This window comes from Triturus cristatus, chromosome 11 (genome assembly GCF_964204655.1).
Source record: "Triturus cristatus chromosome 11, aTriCri1.1, whole genome shotgun sequence".
NCBI classification, from domain to species: Eukaryota; Metazoa; Chordata; class Amphibia; order Caudata; family Salamandridae; genus Triturus; species Triturus cristatus.
Window position 1 is genome coordinate 909,534,821 of NC_140594.1, and position 25,598 is coordinate 909,560,418.

Consider the following 25,598-nt stretch of genomic DNA (forward strand, 5'->3'; position numbering starts at 1 on the left):
GGGCCAAGAAGGCCCTCCTTTACTGCTAGGGTCTGACGGTGGGAGTAAAGAAGCTATGATTGATTCTCTTTGCTGCAGGCAGAAATGTGAAAACACTTTTGACAGAAATTTCCAACCTGAAACAACAGCAGGTCCATGAGATTGAACTACTAGATCAGAGACTATCCAAGATTGAGCAGAGTCTAACCCAAATGCCGCAGAGGTTGGAGGAGGCGGAGCAAAGAATTTCTGACCTGGAGGGAAGTTTGATGTCTGTTAATAAAGATGTTGTGACCAAGCAAAAGAAGATTCAGAACTAGAAAATAAGCTTGATGAAATGGAGACTCATGCTAGGCGTTCAAATCTCAGGTTCACGGGCATTCTGGAGGGAAGTGAGTCCCAGGGGTGGTGCCCAGAATGTAGCTCAATTGATAAACTTACTGATCAGAAAACATATTCTACCAGATGCACCTGCAGATTTGACAATCATGAGGGCACATAGGGTCCTGTGCATCGTCCAATGGACAGTAAATATCCATGATAACAATCTTAGTTAACTTTTCAGACTACAGGATATAAGAGCAGATCTTGACTGCCACAATTCAGAAAAAATAATTTCCACTGGTAGAGAACATTCAGATGAGAGTGTTCTTGGACTTGTCAATAATGGCTTTTCTATGGCGTAAATCCTTCCATGAGCTGGTCCGGGAATTTAAATTGTTGTGGGTGCAAGCGTCTTTAGTCCAGCAATCTAAGCTGAAGATCCTTGTCAGTGCCAAAATCTATGTGTTTACAGTTGAGGAGGCTCAGATTATTCTTTCTAAGATGTTGAAATTCTGAAATATGTGGTGAAATATTTGGGTATGCTCTAGGCGACAATTTATGTTAATCTTAATTTGATTACATTTGTGTGTTTTCAGCGTGGTAGCGATGGCAGGTCTTATGAGGGATGCGGGTACAGGAAGAGGGCAACTTTGGAAGGTGTGTCACCTTGGGGGTGAAGTCGGGTAAATTCCGGATCAGGGAGGGAGGTGGGTGTGGGTGTATTGGGGTGGTGTGCAGTGAAAATGAGCAGGATACCGGTGTGGTTGTATTTCTTAAATGTAATCATGAAAAGCAAGCTAGAGGTATGCAGAAGCATGGAGTTTAGAAAATGTGAATGTTGCAAAGCATTAAGCCAGAAAGTTGTTAGTCCAGGCTGGAGGGATGCAACTATTGATTGTATGGATTCATAATGGGTCAACAAATTGAAATTCTTACCTGCAATGTGAATGGCTTGTCGAAAAAGCAGAAGAATGGGGCCTTGTTGAAGTGGTTAACCTCGTTCAACCTGGAGGTGATCTTCCTCCAGGAAATGCATCTCAAAAGCAACACTCCCAGACTACACATTACTGGTAAATATTCTTTCCTATTCTATGCCTCAGCAGGTGTGGCAATGCAGGGGGTGGCCATATTGTTTTCAAGCTCTATAGTCTGGCAAATTAAGGCAAAACAACGAACCCAGCGAGCGACGCGGACGCGGGAGCTGTGAAGGTCGAGTCCGCCATTCCAGAAGAAGAAGGAAGACTACAGCAATACCGCAGAGAAGAGAGCCACGTTCCTGGAGGAGCGTGGCTGACAGAGGTACAGGCGTGTTTAAGGGCGCTTAGGGGGAGGAGGGTTGCAGACGCTACAGAAAGGCCGCAGTAGAGCGAACTCCCTTCCTGCAAAGCCCTCCACTCACAACTGGTGAATTTTGGTCACTCCTACCCTGCCAATATCAGACCCAAAGTCAGGTCTTTAATTTTGGTTCCGTATTTATATTATTTTTTTTCGAGAGTTCCGAGACCAAGGAAGGATCCCGGCGGATATACGAGACATGCTGAAGATGCCAGAGCTACTATTTTCCCCTATGCAACAAAGGCGAGAAGTTGTATAAGTGCAACTTGGTTAATAAAAAGAAAGATAACAACGAAGAAACAAGCCTCCCTCCATCTTTTACCCCCTTTCCAGATGTCACCATCGCAGCCAGACCCGTCCTTGGCATCCATTGACACAAACACATCACCCAACACCTGCTAAACCTCCACTCGCTCCCCGTCGAGAAGAGAGTAACTTTCAAGATACTCACCAATGCCTACAAATGCCTCCACAACACCGGACCCCAATAGCTCAACAATAGAATCTCCTTCCACGTACCCAAGAGAAACCTGCGATCCGCCAACCTCGTTGAACCCCTGCGCATCCGCAGAGCAAGAACCGATGGAAGAACCTTCTCCTACATCGTGGCCAAGACCTGGAACGAGCTCCCGATTGACCTCAGACACACCCCCGCCCTGCACATCTTCAGGAAGACCCTCAAGACCTGGGTCTTCGACTGGCGGGAGCTGCTCCCCCCAGTGCCTTGAGACCCTCACGATGAGTAGCGCATTTCAAAATTCCCTGATGGATTGATTGAATGTAAACAGAATAACAATGAAGGTAGCTCTCATTAGTGGACATGTTATAGCCCCAAGTCGGATTCACAGTTACTTATATCAAACTTAACTAAATGTCATCTCAGAGGAAATACTTAGTTTCATTTCATAAGAGAGAGTGGAAAATACAGATAGTGTCAAAAGGCAAATCATATACGGCATCCTAACTTAAACTTAAGGTATACACCATACGTGTACTAAAGATTCCCTTTTGTTTGTAAATATCAACACTCCTGGAGCACAGACTATAGCCACCTCTGTCTTTGTTTTTTTCTCTTGTTCCATACCCATTTCTCCCAGCCTAACGTGTACCTACACAGTAGTAGTGTGAGCTTTGCTGTGGATGTGGCCATTTGTGGAACATATCATCTCTGCTGTTGGAACAGATGGTGAGGTTAGTGCACCTTGAGAGTATCTGCTGGCACAGACTGCCACAGTGGCAAGTAGTGCTGTGACTACAGCTTAAAACAGAGGCCCAGGTGAAAATATCTCAGCAAGGAAGCGGAAGAAGCATCTCTACTTCGATCCAATGCATGTCAAAATATTGTATGTTGTAGCAAAAATTCATTTCAAGATACAAAAATTAAACAGATGTGCTTTTCTAACTGCTGAATGTACTAAACAACAATACATTATCTAAAAACACTTCAATAGATAAAGGAAAGTATGCCTTAAAACAAAACTGGAACTAAATACTGATGCATAACAAACTACAAGATTTTTTTTATTTTATTGGTTTTTTTACTGAAAGTTTTACTATGAACAGTTTTTATTTCCAGTCATTCCCATTAGACTTGTATAGAAGGAAGAGAAGGGGAGGGTGATCTCAGAGAAAGAGAAGATGTGCAAACCTTTTGCTAGTCTGTGTATGGCCTGGCCAAATGCTGGTCTCTTTGGAATCAGAGCTAAGAGAGCCAAGGAAGCTGCAGATCAGGATGTGGAGAAAAGGAAAAGAAACAACTGCAAGATTTGAAGTGCCTAATGAAAAATGAAATAACACATTAAAATTGCACACAGGGTCAAATGTATTTCTTAAGTAAAAATTGGACAATTGTGTGTTGTGCTTAATGTTTTATCCAACAGTTTTAATACTCTATGTTTTTGTTTTATTATGCTTTTTTATGTAACACAACGTTTTAATGGCTCCTTGGTTCTTTTTAGGTGTTAAAAAACTCTGATGATGAGATGGCCCATCTGGAAGGTAATCCAGGGAGCATTTGGTATTGCTAACCTTAGGCTCAAAGTGTTCTTGGGTTTCAGTACCCTAAATTCAGTACTGAAGGTTTGAGAGTTTTTCCTGTTATTCAGATGTGCCATTTCTTGTTGCCTTATGTGTGCCTTCATAGGCCATCATGTGCCATTGCATGTGTATCATTGACTTTGAATTCCTCTGTCATACTCTCGGTGATATTGTTTGGTGTTGACAATAGAGTGCATATGCTATTTTTGCAGTAAACACCCAGTTAAGTGCATCTTGGTAGTGTATACACACTTACCATCAAAACATTTTTCCTGAACATTGTAGAACACCTATTTCATGTGATGAAACTTACTCTACATCCTCCTTCATCACAAATGTCATGAGCTTTTAATAGGGATCTAACAGAATTCTCCTACCTTAACTTTTGATGTCCGAGCCTCTTGTACCACAAACCTCACTTAATTAGCATATGTCTGTTAGAATTGAAATGTTATTGTCCTATTGCTTATACTTCGTTCTGTATTAAGTTAGCATTCATAGCACCATTTTATTAGTAGCCGTCATTTTGTTCTATGATCAAAACTAAGCTTCTGCCTCATACTGCTTGCCTCAGCAGAAAGCAGCCTTGATGCATGTTTAGTTTGTATTTCTCCAAGGCCGAGTTCCGCTGCACTAATGAATGTACTCTCTATCATGGCATACCTTTCTGGTTAGATAGGCTTGTTGTAAAGAAAGAGTATGCAGTTCCTCAGAGAGACGGGGGAGTGATGGTGTAGAGAAGAGACCGTAAGAAAGGGGAATTCCTCTATTCGGAACTAGGGTCCTCACACACCCAGCAAGCTAGGTGTCATGCTTCATCATATGGACCTGCTCCTCGTCGGGCCGGTGCTGCAATGCCCGACGGGCACCCTAAAAGGGGCTCTTTAGCGGAGATCTTTTGTTCCTGGCCGTATGATGCAGTGTGTGTGAGAGGGACCTAGTGGTGTAGATGTGAGTGCAGGTGTGTGGTTAAAACAAGTTGGAAAGTCCAGAAATATAATTTTATTGAAAGTGGCTCTCCACCTGATTAAATAATGAAAACAGAGTGGCAGCTAGCTGATATTATGATTCAGCATGGCTATGCTCTTCTGTGGTGGTCACCACAGAAGAGCATAGCAATGCTGAATCATTTGTTTTAACCACACACCTGCACTCACATCTACACCACTAGGTCCCTCTCACACACACTGCATCATACGGCCAGGAACAAAAGATCTCCGCTAAAGAGCCCCTTTTAGGGTGCCCGTCGGGCATTGCAGCGCCGGCCCGACGAGGAGCAGGTCCATATGATGAAGCATGACACCTAGCTTGCTGGGTGTGTGAGGACCCTAGTTCCGAATAGAGGAATTCCCCTTTCTTACGGTCTCTTCTCTACACCATCACTCCCCCGTCTCTCTGAGGAACTGCATACTCTTTCTTTACGATATGATTAATTGGGCATATATGCTTGACCTCCTATAAATAAATTCCCGTCAGTCCCTCTTTTGATAACATAGATAGGCTTGTTCCCACCTTCCAGAATGGCGGGCACGGGCAGAGTAACCTTGAAGCAGAGATGGCAGGTACCCGGTCTCAGGACTGTAGCCTATCCTTCTGTGCCTCCTTTGTTTGCCAGTGCCTGGACTGGAATTTTCCAGCCTGGGCGTGTTCTGCGAGAATTGGAAATGTATAACATCTGATGTTATGTTGGGGGGAGTGAGTCCCTCGGCAGCCATTTCCTGAGGCTGGTCAGACTGGGCTCCGCTGCAGCGCAATACTAACTTTGGTTTATATTCTCTACTGTCTGACCGACTCTTCATTTGGTTTGGAGTGACCCGGGTGACACTAATTTGGTCACTTCCTTCAGTTCTCTCCTATCTTGACTTTTAATGTATGGGCCTCTTGCACCATAAACCTTCCTTCATTAGCTTATTAACTTCTAAGACACCTTCGGTCCAATATTACAGCCTTTCTCCTCGTCTATCCCCCGGAGTCATGTATCATGATTTCTTATGCAGAGGCCACTAATCTAGTCTCATATGAAGACTTTACTAGCATATCTCCCGCACAGCAACTCTCATTTCTTGTACATCTACTTCTAAGCACTCGCTCCACTTTATTTTTGTGACCATTTACCTCAGAGTCCACCGCTTGAGACTGCTTACTTTTCAACCTCCACACACATTTTTATTCGGTAACCTCTTACTCATAATCTCTCCCCCCTGCAAGCTCTTATGCTGAGCTTCTTAAATGATCCGTCTCATATAAAACCATTTATTAGACGGATTCCCTCAATCCCTGGATCATACCCACTATATCCCGAGCTCTCATGCTCGAGTCATGTATTATGACATGTTACCCCTGACCCCATCCCTTAAGTTTCTTATGAAGAACTCTGATCATCTCGCACACGCTGTGTCATACGATCAGCTCTTTGTTCTGAGCTCCTAGTCGAATACTGTCACCTCTTTAGTACTTTACTCATTTTTACGGAGTGCAGATTTTGCAAATTCTTTGCGCTTTTGAACACAAAACAGACTGCCTAAATGTCCTGGGATTTCACCATCAAGTGACAATCTGTGGCCACTGGGTGTTGGAATGCTTCGTCAAAACTTGAATGAGTGTGATCAGTCGATCTTGCATTCGGGAACAGGGTGAATGTCAGTTTGTGAATCATGTGTCTTGTCTGTCTCAGCTTCACTATATTTCCTGCCCCAGGATGGATCTCTCACTGAGCCCTTTTAGGACTTTCCCCATTAAATAATCTTTGTCTTCTTTATTCTCTAACCCAACCCTGGTCCAAGGATGTTTAATGTCGCAGAGTGTTTGTATAGTATTTCCGTATGCCATAACTTGCCTGTCCAGTTCTTAGTTTATTCTCTGGACCCTGATAAAGAGTGATTCACAGGGAGGAATATTTCACCCCTCTCTCTTATAAATACATTTAACCTTATAGCGAGCTGGAGAGGAGGTAAAGGTATAGAATTTCTAGTTTCAGACCCGTGTCTTTCAAGGTGGGGATGAGAGATGAGGGAGGTGGGGAATGTTTGTGTACTAAAAGAAAAAATGAAAAAAATTAACTTATCTTAACCCCACCACCGCCGTCCTCTCCCGCATCAGCTCTTTCTGCTTCTGGCTCTGGGCACTGGCTCCCATCCTGACCTGCGGCCAATCCTGTAGCTGCTCTCGCATGAGAACAGCTTCAGGATTGGCCTGAGCGCCAGCAACTTGCGGTCCCAGGCCGACTGGGAGCCTGTGCCTGCTCTCTCAAGCCCCTGCAATGCAGCTGGGGCTGCAAAGAGCTTCACTGCGCATGAGGTGTTTGGCCGGCCTGACGCAGCTGTCCAAATACGTCATGCACAAAGAAGGGAGTGCCCAAATTCCCCCGCCAGCAGTATCATCCCCTTGACCTGCCCCCAAGACTTGACAGAGTCCAGGGGGCGGGTCCAGGTGATTAAAATAAAACTATAATAAAACGGGTTTAAAACCAGTTTTAATATTGTTTTATTGCCAGTGGTGGCTGGCCGGCATACCTCCATCCTAATGGAGTGGCCGCCACTGGCTGTGGTGATAGTGGCACATTTACTAAATCCTATAAATAAAAATACCCAGCGGAGCGTTATTTATTTAATGGAATACATTTTGCCCATTGCAAGTAGTTTCCCATTGAAAACTGGGAAAAACAAGCACATTTTGGTGTTTTTTCACCAAAATGTGCATGTTACAAAATTTCCAGACCATTTTCCCCTGGTAAAAATCTGCAGGCTTGACCTGCTGATATGCACCTGGTAAAAAGTCCCTCTGTCTGTTGTTATCACACCTGGTGAGATAATCAAACATACTCCTAATTGTGACACATGTGTGTTGGAATTCACTGAAGCATTATTGTGAGAAGTTGGCCTGGCATATGCTGGTCACTAGTTATTGTGGCCACCTTGCACCAGTCCAATTCGATTCTTATGGTAGATAGGTTTAAGACAACCTTTTAAAGAAAGCTATCCTAGTGGTAGCTGTGGAGAGCAGCCTTCAGGCTAAGTCTCTGAGGAATGTAAAGCAGCTTGTTTTACCTTATAATCTCTTGAATTACCAAATGAAAAGGACACCACACAGGTATATATATCAAATATATATGTATTCATTTCTAGATACACTCTACTAATCTCTTTATGAGATTAGAACCCAGATACAAATGTCAACACTTCTCAATAAATTAAGCACAAATATGGCTGTAGCCCTAGGGGCGTACCAGACCATATACTAAAAAAATGGGTTAACAAACTCGATTTGCAAAATGAAAAGGCCTAGGGCCATGGGAATCGCTGGGGCTTTACTTCTGCAGTGTTAGCAGGTAAGTAATCAGCCCACGGGAGACGCGTGCAGTGTCTAAACACAGCCGCGGGTTTCCTATTGGTTTCAATGGCACAAGTCGCGGTTTGTAATTTAAAGTTTTAGGGCACTTCGGAGAAGTCAACAAGCAAGCCACTTACAGGGTAAGTATTTCGAGGGCCAACACACACTTGAGCACCGGAGTGCACGAGTTACCTCACCCAGGGAAGCCGGGTGCATAGGTGTCTTTTGGTGTCGGGTCGCGATGCTGTTTTCAATGGAGATCACTGAAGACTTGCTGCTTGTGACGACTGGAGAGGTGTCCGCTGGAATCCGAAGATGGATTGAATTTGGAGAGGACCTGATAATTGAGGGGACAGAGTTCAAAGTCACTTGCCAGTGACCAGTGGCCAGCAGGATGGATGACCACTGATGTCGCGTCGCTTCAGGTCGTCGATGGTGATTTGTCTCTTCGCTCACGAGGTCCAGGAGAGATTGATGATGACCAGCAGCTGGATTCGGAGGGTACCACAATGTCTGCAGCTGATGACAGTGTTGGCAACCAGATTGGAGCCAACAAACCTTGGCAACTGCAAGTCTCGGGTGGAGTGAAGATTGACGATGATGCAGACCAGCAAAGTCTAATGGACTTACCCAGCAAGGGTAAGTGAGGGCAGGCCCGGAGCAACCAGGAGAGCCCTTGAAGTCGATGAGAAAGTCTTCGGGAAAGTCACTAGCCAACGGGCAAGCAACCGCAAAGACGCCTTTGCAGGAAAAGTTCCACAGGAGCCCACGGTCACTCGGGACGGGGTAGGCTGCTGATTTTTGGTACCAGACCTGCTAGGGACTTGGAATATAGATGGTCCAAAGCACAAGTTCGTAGAACGTTGTTTAGGGTTTGCACTCGAAATCAGTGCACGGTTCCCTGTTATTGCTGTTCCTCATCACTCGTGGGGTCCAGATGCCACAGCTTCGCTGGGGACTCAAAATGGCCGTTGAGAGGTCAGGCAATCTGCTTCAGGGGACGCAGGGACTTCGGACTCCGGCAGGAGCGGGGAAGTTTGCAACCGTTGAGTAAAGTTACTGGTGTCTGCCAAGCAGGGGAGTCACTCCTTGACTCCAAGGGAGATTCTTCAGTCTTCCAGAGATAGTGGAACGTCGAAGGGCCAGGATTCTTCTTTGTAGAGCGTCGTCCAGGGTAATCTGAATCTGCATTGGCAATGCTTGGTATCTTATAGTGAAGATAGGGGTGGGACTAGCTCTATGACCACTCCTCTAGGAGGGTCAGGGTAGTGGGTGGTTACACCCACTTCCCTTTGTCCAGTTTCACGCCAGAGCTGGGGCAGGTAGCCCCTGAACCGGTTTGAGCTGGCATATGCACAGAGGAGCCTACTGCTCCCCCAGTGCAGGACTTCAAAGCACTCTAAGAGTGCACCCACCCAGCTCCAATACACTAAATCCTGTCTGGGAGGTGGTGACACCTCCCTGTGACAGGATACCCTTTGTTGGGCTTCCTCCACTGCGAATTTCGGTCAGCAGCAGGAGGGCAGCCCAGTGTCTGTGCTGGTGGCATCCATTTTGTGATGCCAGGGCTCTAGAAGATTTCTACTGTTTAGTACAGTGGGTACATGTCGTCCCCTCTAGAAGGGTGGGATCATACTCCCACACCAGTTACTGGTGTGGGGGTATGATTCCAAGTTGTTTGACACCAAATACGACATGTTTTGATGCAGTCATTCCAAAGTTAGCATTTACCGCGAGGTTATAATGCACTTAAGAGTATATGGTTTAACCACATCCACAAACAGCAGCAGAGAATAGACTCTGCCAGCTGCAGAGGGGTCCTGCTCATGCAGAAGCACCCCCTCACATAGTAAACCAAGCACCCTGCCCTCAGGATTGTTAGGGCCTGCAAGAGGGGTGACTGATAGGTTTATATGTGTGTGTATGGTGAGATATAGGAACCTATACCTCAGTGAGGAGTGCTAACACTACCTCACACAGGCTGCAGTAGCAGGCCAGTGGTGTCAGATTGTGAATGCTTCCCAGGGGTGGCATAATACATGCTGCAGCCCCTGGTAGGCCTGTGAAGTACCAATGCCCTAGGTACCTAAGGTACCATATACTAGGGGCTCATAAGGTACCACAGTATCCAATCACTAGTGCATCTAATATGCACACCAATCATTTAAGGGAGTAAGCAGATAGGCTGGGGTCCTGGATAGCAGGATCCCAGCCAGACTGGTCAAAAACCATTCAAACACCAGGAAAAAAGTGGGGGCAACCATATAGTCAGATTCCACCTTCCTACAATTATTAACTGAGGCCATAATATCAAGCCATCAACAATGTACTTTGGTGTTGGACACCGGAGTAGTATCATTCATCCTACATCAGACAAAGCACTTCCAGCATCAACACCCACTCAGTCCTATCAAACACACACCTGATTTCTTAACAACCTTGACTAAACTAAATTCTAATACACAAAATCATAAAATTATTTACCTAACTAAAAGAATTACATACTTTACACCACACAATTCATTTAAGGCAAAACACACTCCTGGGTCAACAAAGCTCACGGCATATCTAGCCTAGTTGATGACAAAACCACAGAATCAACCTACTTTAAGAGAGACCTGAAGAATAGGCACCCTTCAACTACAGTGTACCAAGAACTTCTTTATCGACCACTGAAGGCCAACGCCAATGATCTATGCTAATTATCAAACTTAAACTTGGCACCACAAGTCACTTTTCTTCCACTAAATATATCTCAACTTGGACACATGTATATGCCAACCTACAACAACCGGTAAAAATACCTGCTTGGCTTCTCGCTGATACACAGCCTCACATTGCCCAAATATTCAACGGACCTTTATGACCCATTACTGAAATATTAAGACTGATAATAGCATCAATCAAAGCCACACTGAACAGCCAATGAAACTATGGAGTCACACAGACAATACACCATCACTCATACTAAACAGTGATACTACTTTGCTTCTCCATAAATCAGCACAGTACATGCACCGAACACCAGCCCACATCACACCACAAGGTGTACTCTGACCTACAAGCCAACAAGCATTCCTAAGTCACATATAAGCTACCCAGTGTATATAAATAAAACAAGCCCATAACTCATCACGTTGTACATCATGATATCCAAAGTGAATCACTCTTTCTCAGGGTCCAGAGAATAAACTAAGAACTGGACAGGCAAGTTATTGCATACGGAAATCCAAATTGATAAAATATTGAAGTTCCTTCCACCACCACTATACTTGTGCCTAAAATCACCTCCATCCCAACAGATTCATAAATGTAACCAGTAGTAACCACCAATGAGTATGGGTACATCCCACCACTAATATCCCACTCTGAATTTGAAAGCATTCTAATAATTGCACACTCAGCTGTCAAAGCCCCCTATGAAATATATAACCTAATCATTCCCAGTACACTAGATGATCTCATCATAATTAAAACCTGGTTCAATGATGATTAAGACCCTATAGTATATGAAGTAATCTTACTCATGCAAAGAAATACAGAAAACATCAGACACAAACAGAGTGTTAGAAATTAGATATAGAAATTGCATAGAAACAATAGGTACACGCTAAACCAAAGCCAGCCCCCAAACTAGACTGTGAAATGTGTTTGTTGTGGGACATTCTTCACACTCTAATATGTAATAAAGCCTCCCAATCTAATGACTATATTCCATGTATGTTGGCAACTTCAAAGAAATTGTTAAAGGCCCATACTGGATGACATCAACACTTAGTTTGACCATCCTCACTAAGAAGCATCTTCCAGTTCAGACATGGCTTGGCAGTTTGGGCTGGACTGTTCCCATGAGGCACGGGTTCAGACTGATTTGCATATGGCCATGTCTGAACTGGGGTGGCAGAGTGGGCTAAAGAACGGTGATGGATCAAACCCAGATCTGTTGACTGGGTGTGAGTGTTTGATTGGTTTTGATGCTCCGTCCATCACCACCCCCTTTATACCGCTTTGTTCGCCATAAGTTGACAGTGTATGCTCAGACGTGAGTCCCTTGCTCACTTTGCCACTGGATTCAAGCAAGCCTGGCTGAAGACGGCTGAAATGCCAGAAACCGGTCCTAGGAAGCTTGTTTCCGGTCCAGGGAAGGCATGGCTTGGCAGTTTGGGCTGGACTGTTCCCATGAGGCACAGGTTCAGACTGATTTGCATATGGCCATGTCTGAACTGGGGTGGCAGAGTGGGCTAAAGAACGGTGATGGATCAAACCAAGATCTGTTGACAGGGTGTGAGTGTTTGATTGGTTTTGATGCTCCGTCCATCACCACCCCCTTTGTACCGCTTTGTTCGCCATAAGTTGGCAGGGTATGCTCAGACGTGAGCCCCTTGCTCACTTTGCCACTGGATTCAAGCAAGCCTGGCTGAAGACGGCTGAAATACCAGAAACCGGTCCTAGGAAGCTTGTTTCCGGTCCAGGGAAGGCATGGCTTGGCAGTTTGGGCTGGACTGTTCCTATGAGGCACAGGTTGAGACTGATTTGCATATGGCCATGTCTGAACTGGGGTGGCAGAGTGGGCTAAAGAACGGTGATGGATCAAACCCAGATCTGTTGACTGGGTGTGAGTTTTTGATTGGTTTTGATGCTCCGTCCATCACCACCCCCTTTGTACCGCTTTGTTCGCCATAAGTTGGCAGGGTATGCTCAGACGTGAGTCCCTTGCTCACTTTGCCACTGGATTCAAGCAAGCCTGGCTGAAGACGGCTGAAATGCCAGAAACCGGTCATAGGAAGCTTGTTTCCAGTCAAGGGAAGGCATGGCAGTTTGGGCTGGACTGTTCCCATGAGGCACAGGTTCAGACTGATTTGCATATGGCCATGTCTGAACTGGGGTGGCAGAGTGGGCTAAAGAAAGGTGATGGATCAAACCCAGATCTGTTGACTGGGTGTGAGTGTTTGATTGGTTTTGATGCTCCGTCCATCACCACCCCCTTTGTACCGCTTTGTTCACCATAAGTTGGCATGGTAGGCTCAGACGCGAGTCCCTTGCTCACTTTGCCACTGGATTCAAGCAAGCCTGACTGAAGACGGCTGAAATGCCAGAAACCGGTCCTAGGAAGCTTGTTTCCGGTCCAGGGAAGGCATGGCTTGGCAGTTTGGGCTGGACTGTTCCCATGAGGCACAGGTTCAGACTGATTTGCATATGGCCATGTCTGAACTGGGGAGACAGAGTGGGCTAAAGAACGGTGATGGATTAAACCCAGATCAGTTGACTGGGTGTGAGTGTTTGATTGGTTTTGATGCTCCGTCCATCACCACCCCCTTTGTACCGCTTTGTTCGCCATAAGTTGGCAGGGTATGCTCAGACGTGAGTCCCTTGCTCACTTTGCCACTGGATTCAAGCAAGCCTGGCTGAAGACGGCTGAAATGCCAGAAACCGGTCCTAGGAAGCTTGTTTCCGGTCCAGGGAAGGCATGGCTTGGCAGTTTGGGCTGGACTGTTCCCATGAGGCACAGGTTCAGACTGATTTGCATATGGCCATGTCTGAACTGGGGTGGCAGAGTTGGCTAAAGAACGGTGATCGATCATACCCAGATCTGTTGACTGGGTGTGAGTGTTTGATTGGTTTTGATGCTCCGTCCATCACCACCCCCTTTGTACCTCTTTGTTCGCCATAAGTTGGCAGGGTATGCTCAGACGTGAGTCCCTTGCTCACTTTGCCACTGGATTGAAGCAAGCCTGGCTGAAGATGGCTGAAATGCCAGAAACCGGTCCTAGGAAGCTTGTTTCCGGTCCAGGGAAGGCATGGCTTGGCAGTTTGGGCTGGACTGTTCCCATGAGGCACAGGTTCAGAATGATTTGCATATGGCCATGTCTGAACTGGGGTGGCAGAGTGGGCTAAAGAACGGTGATGGATCAAACCCAGATCTGTTGACTGGGTGTGAGTGTTTGATTGGTTTTGATGCTCCGTCCATCACCACCCCCTTTGTACCGCTTTGTTCACCATAAGTTGGCAGGGTATGATCAGACGTGAGTCCCTTGCTCACTTTGCCACTGGATTCAAGCAAGCCTGGCTGAAGACGGCTGAAATGCCAGAAACCGGTCCTAGGAAGCTTGTTTCCGGTCCAGGGAAGGCATGGCTTGGCAGTTTGGGCTGGACTGTTCCCATGAGGCACAGGTTCAGACTGATTTGCATATGGCCATGTCTGAAATGGGGTGGCAGAGTGGGCTAAAGAACGGTGATGGATCAAACCCAGATCTGTTGACTGGGTGTGAGTGTTTGATTGGTTTTGATGCTCCGTCCATCACCACCCCCTTTGTACCGCTTTGTTCGCCATAAGTTGGCAGGGTATGCTCAGACGTGAGCCCCTTGCTCACTTTGCCACTGGATTCAAGCAAGCCTGGCTGAAGACGGCTGAAATGCCAGAAACCGGTCCTAGGAAGCTTGTTTCCGGTCCAGGCAAGGCATGGCTTGGCAGTTTGGGCTGGACTGTTCCCATGAGGCACAGGTTCAGACTGATTTGCATATGGCCATGTCTGAACTGGGGTGGCAGAGTGGGCTAAAGAAAGGTGATGGATCAAACCCAGATCTGTTGACTGGGTGTGAGTGTTTGATTGGTTTTGATGCTCCGTCCATCACCACCCCCTTTGTACCGCTTTGTTCACCATAAGTTGGCATGGTATGCTCAGACGCGAGTCCCTTGCTCACTTTGCCACTGGATTCAAGCAAGCCTGACTGAAGACGGCTGAAATGCCAGAAACCGGTCCTAGTAAGCTTGTTTCCAGTCCAGGGAAGGCATGGCTTGGCAGTTTGGGCTGGACTGTTCCCATGAGGCACAGGTTCAGACTGATTTGCATATGGCCATGTCTGAACTGGGGTGACAGAGTGGGCTAAAGAACGGTGATGGATCAAACCCAGATCTGTTGACTGGTTGTGAGTGTTTGATTGGTTTTGATGCTCCGTCCATCACCACCCCCTTTGTACCTCTTTGTTCGCCATAAGTTGGCAGGGTATGCTCAGACGTGAGTCCCTTGCTCACTTTGCCACTGGATTGAAGCAAGCCTGGCTGAAGATGGCTGAAATGCCAGAAACCGGTCCTAGGAAGCTTGTTTCCGGTCCAGGGAAGGCATGGCTTGGCAGTTTGGGCTGGACTGTTCCCATGAGGCACAGGTTCAGAATGATTTGCATATGGCCATGTCTGAACTGGGGTGGCAGAGTGGGCTAAAGAACGGTGATGGATCAAACCCAGATCTGTTGACTGGGTGTGAGTGTTTGATTGGTTTTGATGCTCCGTCCATCACCACCCCCTTTGTACCGCTTTGTTCGCCATAAGTTGGCAGGGTATGCTCAGACGTGAGTCCCTTGCTCACTTTGCCACTGGATTCAAGCAAGCCTGGCTGAAGACGGCTGAAATGCCAGAAACCCGTCCTAGGAAGCTTGTTTCCGGTCCAGGGAAGGCATGGCTTGGCAGTTTGGGCTGGACTGTTCCCATGAGGCACAGGTTCAGACTGATTTGCATATGGCCATGTCTGAACTGGGGTGGCAGAGTGGGCTAAAGAACGGTGATGGATCAAACCCAGATCTGTTGACTGGGTGTGAGTGTTTGATTGGTTTTGATGCTCCGTCCATCACCACCCCCTTTGTACCGCTTTGTTTGCCATAGGTTGGCAGGGTATGCTCAGACACGAGTCCCTTGCTCACTTTGCCACTGGATTCAAGCAAGCCTGGCTGAAGACGGCTGAAATGCCAGAAACCGGTCCTAGGAAGCTTGTTTCCGGTCCAGGGAAGGCATGACTTGGCAGTTTGGGCTGGACTGTTCCCATGAGGCACAGGTTCAGACTGATTTGCATATGGCCATGTCTGAACTGGGGTGGCAGAGTGGGCTAAAGAACGGTGATGGATCAAACCCAGATCTGTTGACTGGGTGTGAGTGTTTGATTGGTTTTGATGCTCCGTCCATCACCACCCCCTTTGGACCGCTTTGTTCGCCATAAGTTGGCAGGGTATGCTCAGACGTGAGTCCCTTGCTCACTTTGCCACTGGATTCAAGCAAGCCTGGCCGAAGACAGCTGAAATGCCAGAAACCGGTCCTAGGAAGCTTGTTTCCGGTCCAGGGAAGGCATGGCTTGGCAGTTTGGGCTGGACTGTTCTCATGAGGCACAGGTTCAGACTGATTTGCATATGGCCATGTCTGAACTGGGGTGGCAGAGTGGGCTAAAGAACGGTGATGGATCAAACCCAGATCTGTTGACTGGGTGTGAGTGTTTGATTGGTTTTGATGCTCCGTCCATCACCACCCCCTTTGTACCGCTTTGTTCGCCATAAGTTGGCAGGGTATGCTCAGACATGAGTCCCTTGCTCACTTTGCCACTGGGTTCAAGCAAGCCTGTCTGAAGACGGCTGAAATGCCAGAAACCGGTCCTAGGAAGCTTGTTTCCGGTCCAGGGAAGGCATGGCTTGGCAGTTTGGGCTGGACTGTTCCCATGAGTCACAGGTTCAGACTGATTTGCATATGGCCATGTCTGAACTGGGGTGGCAGAGTGGGCTAAAGAACGGTGATGGATCAAACTCAGATCTGTTGACTGGGTGTGAGTGTTTGATTGGTTTTGATGCTCCGTCCAGCACCACCCCCTTAGTACCGCTTTGTTCGCCATAAGTTGGCAGGGTAAGCTCAGACGTGAGTCCCTTGCTCACTTTGCCACTGGATTCAAGCAAGCCTGGCTGAAGACGGCTGAAATGCCAGAACCCGGTCCTAGGAAGCTTGTTTCCAGTCCAGGGAAAGCATGGCTTGGCAGTTTGGGCTGGACTGTTCCCATGAGTCACAGGTTCAGACTGATTTGCATATGGCCATGTCTGAACTGGGGTGGCAGAGTGGGCTAAAGAACGGTGATGGATCAAACTCAGATCTGTTGACTCGGTGTGAGTGTTTGGTTGGTTTTGATGCTCCGTCCATCACCACCCCCTTTGTACCGCTTTGTTCGCCATAAGTTGGCAGGGTATGCTCAGACGTGAGTCCCTTGCTCACTTTGCCACTGGATTCAAGCAAGCCTGGACGAAGACGGCTGAAATGCCAGAAACCGGTCCTAGGAAGCTTGTTTCCGGTCCATGGAAGGCATGGCTTGGCAGTTTGGGCTGGACTGTTCCCATGAGGCACAGGTTCAGACTGATTTGCATATGGCCATGTCTGAACTGGGGTGGCAGAGTGGGCTAAAGAACGGTGATGGATCAAACCCAGATCTGTTGACTGGGTGTGAGTGTTTGATTGGTTTTGATGCTCCGTCCATCACCACCCCCTTTGTACCGCTTTGTTCGCCATAAGTTGGCAGGGTATGCTCAGACATGAGTCCCTTGCTCACTTTGCCACTGGGTTCAAGCAAGCCTGTCTGAAGACGGCTGAAATGCCAGAAACTGGTCCTAGGAAGCTTGTTTCCTGTCCAGGGAAGGCATGGCTTGGCAGTTTGGGCTGGACTGTTCCCATGAGTCAGAGGTTCAGACTGATTTGCATATGCCCATGTCTGAACTGGGGTGGCAGAGTGGGCTAAAGAACGGTGATGGATCAAACTCAGATCTGTTGACTGGGTGTGAGTGTTTGATTGGTTTTGATGCTCCGTCCAGCACCAACCCCTTTGTACCGCTTTGTTCGCCATAAGTTGGCAGGGTATGCTCAGACGTGAGTCCCTTGCTCACTTTGCCACTGGATTCAAGCAAGCCTGGCTGAAGACAGCTGAAATGCCAGAAACCGGTCCTAGGAAGCTTGTTTCCGGTCCAGGGAAGGCATGGCTTGGCTGTTTGGGCTGGACTGTTCCCATGAGGCACAGGTTCAGACTGATTTGCATATGGCCATGTCTGAATTGGGGTGGCAGAGTGGGCTAAAGAACGGTGATGGATCAAACCCAGATCTGTTGACTGGGTGTGAGTGTTTGATTGGTTTTGATGCTCCGTCCATCACCACCCCCTTTGTACCGCTTTGTTCGCCATAAGTTGGCAGGGTATGCTCAGACGTGAGTCCCTTGCTCACTTTGCCACTGGATTCAAGCAAGCCTGGCTGAAGATGGCTGAAATGCCAGAAACCGGTCCTAGGAAGTTTGTTTCCGGTCCAGGGAAGGCATGGCTTGGCAGTTTGGGCTGGACTGTTCCCATGAGGCACAGGTTCAGACTGATTTGCATATGGCCATGTCTGAACTGGGGTGGCAGAGTGGGCTAAAGAACGGTGATGGATCAAACCCAGATCTGTTGACTGGGTGTGAGTGTTTGATTGGTTTTGATGCTCCGTCCATCACCACCCCCTTTGTACCGCTTTGTTCGCCATAAGTTGGCAGGGTATGCTCAGACGTGAGTCCCTTGCTCACTTTGCCACTGGATTCAAGCAAGCCTGGCTGAAGACGGCTGAAATGCCAGAAACCGGTCCTAGGAAGCTTGTTTCCGGTCCAGGGAAGGCATGGCTAGGCAGTTTGGGATGGACTGTTCCCATGAGGCACAGGTTCAGACTGATTTGCATATGGCCATGTCTGAACTGGGGTGGCAGAGTTGGCTAAAGAACGGTGATCGATCATACCCAGATCTGTTGACTGGGTGTGAGTGTTTGATTGGTTTTGATGCTCCGTCCATCACCACCCCCTTTGTACCACTTTGTTCGCCATAAGTTGGCAGGGTATGCTCAGACGTGAGTCCCTTGCTCACTTTGCCACTGGATTCAAGCAAGCCTGGCTGAAGACGGCTGAAATGCCAGAAACCGGTCATAGGAAGCTTGTTTCCGGTCCAGGGAAGACATGGCTTGGCAGTTTGGGCTGGACTGTTCCCATGAGGCACATGTTCAGACTGATTTGCATATGGCCATGTCTGAACTGGGGTGGCAGAGTGGGCTAAAGAATGGTGATGGATCAAACCCAGATCTGTTGACTGGGTGTGAGTGTTTGATTGGTTTTGATGCTCCGTCCATCACCACCCCCTTTGTACCGCTTTGTTCACCATAAGTTGGCAGGGTATGCTCAGACGTGTGGCCCTTGCTCACTTTGCCACTGGATTCAAGCAAGCCTGGCTGAAGACGGCTGAAATGCCAGAAACCGGACCTAGTAGGCTGGTTTCCGGTCCAGGGAAGGCATGGCTTGGCACTTTGGGCTGGAGTGTTCCCATGAGGCACAGGTTCAGACTGGTTTGCATATGGCCATGTCTGAACTGGTGTGGCAGAGTGGGCTAAAGAACGGTGATGGATCAAACCCAGATCTGTTGACTGGGTGTGAGTGTTTGATTGGTTTTGATGCTCCGTCCATCACCACCCCCTTTGTACCGCTTTGTTCGCCATAAGTTGGCAGGGTATGCTCAGACGTGAGTCCCTTGCTCACTTTGCCACTGGATTCAAGCAAGCCTGGCTGAAGACGGCTGAAATGCCAGAAACCGGTCCTAGGAAGCTTGTTTCCGGTCCAGGGAAGGCATGGCTTGGCAGTTTGGGCTGGACTGTTCCCATGAGGCACAGGTTCAGACTGATTTGCATATGGCCATGTCTGAACTGGGGTGGCAGAGTGGGCTAAAGAACGGTGATGGATCAAACCCAGATCTGTTGACTGGGTGTGAGTGTTTGATTGGTTTTGATGCTCCGTCCATCACCACCCCCTTTGTACCGCTTTGTTCGCCATAAGTTGGCAGGGTATGCTCAGACGTGAGTCCCTTGCTCACTTTGCCACTGGATTCAAGCAAGCCTGGCTGAAGACGGCTGAAATGCGAGAAACCGGTCCTAGTAGGCTGGTTTCCGGTCCAGGGAAGGCATGGCTTGGCAGTTTGGGCTGGACTGTTCCCATGAGGCACAGGTTCAGACTGATTTGCATATGGCCATGTCTGAACTGGGGTGGCAGAGTGGGCTAAAGAACGGTGATGGATCAAACCCAGATCTGTTGACTGGGTGTGAGTGTTTGATTGGTTTTGATGCTCCGTCCATCACCACCCCCTTTGTACCGCTTTGTTCACCATAAGTTGGCAGGGTATGCTCAGACGTGAGTCCCTTGCTCACTTTGCCACTGGATTCAAGCAAGCCTGCCTGAAGACAGCTGAAATGCCAGAAACCGGTCCTAGGAAGCTTGTTTCCGGTCCAGGGAAGGCATGGCTTGGCAGTTTGGGCTGGACTGTTCCCATGAGGCACAGGTTCAGACTGATTTGCATATGCCCATGTCTGAACTGGGGTGGCAGAGTGGGCTAAAGAACGGTGATGGATCAAACTCAGATCTGTTGACTGGGTGTGAGTGTTTGATTGGTTTTGATGCTCCGTCCATCACCACCCCCTTTGTACCGCTTTGTTCGCCATAAGTTGGCAGGGTATGCTCAGACGTGAGTCCCTTGCTCACTTTGCCACTGGATTCAAGCAAGCCTGGCTGAAGACGGCTGAAATGCCAGAAACCGGTCCTAGGAAGTTTGTTTCCGGTCCAGGGAAGGCATGGCTTGGCAGTTTGGGCTGGACTGTTCCCATGAGGCACAGGTTCAGACTGATTTGCATATGGCCATGTCTGAACTGGGGTGGCAGAGTGGGCTAAAGAACGGTGATGGATCAAACCCAGATCTGTTGACTGGGTGTGAGTGTTTGATTGGTTTTGATGCTCCGTCCATCACCACCCCCTTTGTACCGATTTGTTCGCCATAAGTTGGCAGGGTATGCTCAGACGTGAGTCCCTTGCTCACTTTGCCACTGGATTCAAGCAAGCCTGGCTGAAGACGGCTGAAATGCCAGAAACCGGTCCTAGGAAGCTTGTTTCCGGTCCAGGGAAGGCATGGCTTGGCAGTTTGGGATGGACTGTTCCCATGAGGCACAGGTTCAGACTGATTTGCATATGGCCATGTCTGAACTGGGGTGGCAGAGTGGGCTAAAGAACGGTGATGGATCAAACTCAGATCTGTTGACTGGGTGTGAGTGTTTGATTGGTTTTGATGCTCCGTCCATCACCACCCCCTTTGTACCGCTTTGTTCGCCATAAGTTGGCAGGGTATGCTCAGACGTGAGTCCCTTGCTCACTTTGCCACTGGATTCAAGCAAGCCTGGCTGAATACGGCTGAAATGCCAGAAACCGGTCATAGGAAGCTTGTTTCCGGTCCAGGGAAGACATGGCTTGGCAGTTTGGGCTGGACTGTTCCCATGAGGCACATGTTCAGACTGATTTGCATATGGCCATGTCTGAACTGGGGTGGCAGAGTGGGCTAAAGAATGGTGATGGATCAAACCCAGATCTGTTGACTGGGTGTGAGTGTTTGATTGGTTTTGATGCTCCGTCCATCACCACCCCCTTTGTACCGCTTTGTTCACCATAAGTTGGCAGGGTATGCTCAGACGTGTGGCCCTTGCTCACTTTGCCACTGGATTCAAGCAAGCCTGGCTGAAGACGGCTGAAATGCCAGAAACCGGACCTAGTAGGCTGGTTTCCGGTCCAGGGAAGGCATGGCTTGGCACTTTGGGCTGGAGTGTTCCCATGAGGCACAGGTTCAGACTGGTTTGCATATGGCCATGTCTGAACTGGGGTGGCAGAGTGGGCTAAAGAACGGTGATGGATCAAACCCAGATCTGTTGACAGGGTGTGAGTGTTTGATTGGTTTTGATGCTCCGTCCATCACCACCCCCTTTGTACCGCTTTGTTCGCCATAAGTTGGCAGGGTATGCTCAGACGTGAGTCCCTTGCTCACTTTGCCACTGGATTCAAGCAAGCCTGGCTGAAGACGGCTGAAATGCCAGAAATCGGTCCTAGGAAGCTTGTTTCCGGTCCAGGGAAGGCATGGCTTGGCAGTTTGGGCTGGACTGTTCCCATGAGGCACAGGTTCAGACTGATTTGCATATGGCCATGTCTGAACTGGGGTGGCAGAGTGGGCTAAAGAACGGTGATGGATCAAACCCAGATCAGTTGACTGGGTGTGAGTGTTTGATTGGTTTTGATGCTCCGTCCATCACCACCCCCTTTGTACCGCTTTGTTCACCATAAGTTGGCAGGGTATGCTCAGACGTGAGTCCCTTGCTCACTTTGCCACTGGATTCAAGCAAGCCTGGCTGAAGACGGCTGAAATGCCAGAAACCGGTCCTAGGAAGCTTGTTTCCGGTCCAGGGAAGGCATGGCTTGGCAGTTTGGGCTGGACTGTTCCCATGAGGCACAGGTTCAGACTGATTTGCATATGGCCATGTCTGAACTGGGGTGACAGAGTGGGCTAAAGAACGGTGATGGATCAAACCCAGATCTGTTGACTGGGTGTGAGTGTTTGATTGGTTTTGATGCTCCGTCCATCACCACCCCCTTTGTACCGCTTTGTTCACCATAAGTTGGCATGGTATGCTCAGACGTGAGTCCCTTGCTCACTTTGCCACTGGATTCAAGCAAGCCTGGCTGAATACGGCTGAAATGCCAGAAACCGGTCATAGGAAGCTTGTTTCCGGTCCAGGGAAGGCATGGCTTGGCAGTTTGGGCTGGACTGTTCCCATGAGGCACAGGTTCAGACTGATTTGCATATGGCCATGTCTGAACTGGGGTGACAGAGTGGGCTAAAGAACGGTGATGGATCAAACCCAGATCTGTTGACTGGGTGTGAGTGTTTGATTGGTTTTGATGCTCCGTCCATCACCACCCCCTTTGTACCGCTTTGTTCACCATAAGTTGGCAGGGTATGCTCAGACGTGAGTCCCTTGCTCACTTTGCCACTGGATTCAAGCAAGCCTGGCTGAATACGGCTGAAATGCCAGAAACCGGTCATAGGAAGCTTGTTTCCGGTCCAGGGAAGACATGGCTTGGCAGTTTGGGCTGGACTGTTCCCATGAGGCACATGTTCAGACTGATTTGCATATGGCCATGTCTGAACTGGGGTGGCAGAGTGGGCTAAAGAATGGTGATGGATCAAACCCAGATCTGTTGACTGGGTGTGAGTGTTTGATTGGTTTTGATGCTCCGTCCATCACCACCCCCTTTGTACCGCTTTGTTCACCATAAGTTGGCAGGGTATGCTCAGACGTGTGGCCCTTGCTCACTTTGCCACTGGATTCAAGCAAGCCTGGCTGAAGACGGCTGAAATGCCAGAAACCGGACCTAGTAGGCTGGTTTCCGGTCCAGGGAAGGCATGGCTTGGCACTTTGGGCTGGAGTGTTCCCATGAGGCACAGGTTCAGACTGGTTTGCATATGGCCATGTCTGAACTGGGGTGGCAGAGTGGGCTAAAGAACGGTGATGGATCAAACCCAGATCTGTTGACAGGGTGTGAGTGTTTGATTGGTTTTGATGCTCCGTCCATCACCACCCCCTTTGTACCGCTTTGTTCGCCATAAGTTGGCAGGGTATGCTCAGACGTGAGTCCCTTGCTCACTTTGCCACTGGATTCAAGCAAGCCTGGCTGAAGACGGCTGAAATGCCAGAAATCGGTCCTAGGAAGCTTGTTTCCGGTCCAGGGAAGGCATGGCTTGGCAGTTTGGGCTGGACTGTTCCCATGAGGCACAGGTTCAGACTGATTTGCATATGGCCATGTCTGAACTGGGGTGGCAGAGTGGGCTAAAGAACGGTGATGGATCAAACCCAGATCAGTTGACTGGGTGTGAGTGTTTGATTGGTTTTGATGCTCCGTCCATCACCACCCCCTTTGTACCGCTTTGTTCACCATAAGTTGGCAGGGTATGCTCAGACGTGAGTCCCTTGCTCACTTTGCCACTGGATTCAAGCAAGCCTGGCTGAAGACGGCTGAAATGCCAGAAACCGGTCCTAGGAAGCTTGTTTCCGGTCCAGGGAAGGCATGGCTTGGCAGTTTGGGCTGGACTGTTCCCATGAGGCACAGGTTCAGACTGATTTGCATATGGCCATGTCTGAACTGGGGTGACAGAGTGGGCTAAAGAACGGTGATGGATCAAACCCAGATCTGTTGACTGGGTGTGAGTGTTTGATTGGTTTTGATGCTCCGTCCATCACCACCCCCTTTGTACCGCTTTTTTACATACCAGACATAGGCTGCAATCTAAAAACGTAAAAACGACAAGTTAAACCCTTTAGAATTAACATTTTCTACTAAGATAAACTTGCATTGCTTCCGGTTTCAAGTCGCAATCTCTTTTTTTCTTCATATGTTCTCACCCATATTTTCAGACTCAGATAACCCCAAGGGGGATTTTTGATACCAGGAGCAGTTCTGTGAAATGACTTGCCGTTGCAAAGCAGAACATGCAACAAGAATTCGCAAAACCACTTATCTTGGCTTTTACGTAGTAAAACTAATTTGAGAACTTCGGCAAACTCACACATATGTACAAGAGGTCCCACAAGTGCAGCAGCTTTCCTCACATGCACCCACTGCAACAAAGGTATAAGCAGGGTAAGCTTCAATCAAACACAGAGTAGGTACAGTATATGTACCAGCCATGCAAGCTTCCCTCACACATATGGAACATGTACATCCAATGACTTGACACAAATATTCCAGATATATAGAACTGTGTAGGACAGGCAGATGCGAGAGCACCCCAATCAACAGAGGGCAAGTACAGAACATGCAGCAGCAGAACAAGCATCGCATACATAGAGAGCAGATGCAGCACAGGCAGCAGAGGCACAAACGTCCTTGGCACCTAGTCTGAGTAGGTACAACACCCCTAAAAGGTTCAGCCTTCACACACTCACACGCAAAAGCAGCAGAGGTCCATTCCCCTTATGACTTAACTAAACCTCTAATAAGAGAAAAAAGTACTGCCTGAAGGGCCTAGCATAAGGAAGTATACAGAGGCACTAAAACCACAAACCTCTTTGGTGGGGCGGTGATGCCCTGAAAATTTGTGCAGCACAGGGAGGACCACCTCCCCTTGTTGCACAACTGCTTTCGGGTTGGTTGGTGCTAAATAAATTCCACAGTCGGGCATACATATAGGGAGGCTGCAGGCTCCTCTGTACCTCCCTCCAAAACCATAGTAATTTCAATGGAAATGAGGAGTACGTGCGGGTGAGTCTGCTGAATTTGAATAATAAATTACCAAAATTGCAGCCTGCCCTCAGCTCTCGCTCTCTCATGACAGGTATCAAGTCCCCGGAGAGTGGCTAATCTGAACTCTGTCATCTTCCTTCAGGGGACTGAAGGCAAGAGAAGTGTTTGCTGTGGCACTGAATAGTTAGGGCCTAATTAACAAGGCTTTGTTTGTGAGTAGTTGTGCCATAATCAAAACCTAGGTGTGTCCAACTCTTGCATTTGGAGTAGTCACAAAAAAAAAAAAAACTTTTGTGAATCAGGACATTACCGATTGGGACTGAGGGAAGAAGAGTGGCTGCCATCCAGCTCATTAATTATTCTAAAATCCTCTGGAAGCGCAAGTCTTCCCTCCACTCCTGCGGCAGTACAGTGCGCCAAACCAGCATCATCTCTGGTGCAACAAAGAAATGGCACGATGGCATATCCCGACATGAAGATAAATGTGTGCTCCACTTGTTCAGAAAATACATTGGTTCCATTCTAGAAAGAACAGTAAAATGGGCTGTGCCCAATTGATCCCACACAAGGAGTGTAGCTTGTACAACAGCATGGCATAGATGAGATGAAGCAAGTTCTTCAGGTGAAGGCATAAGTGCCTTCACCATACTGTGCCAATTCAATATCACAGGAGAAAGATCAACCAGTGAA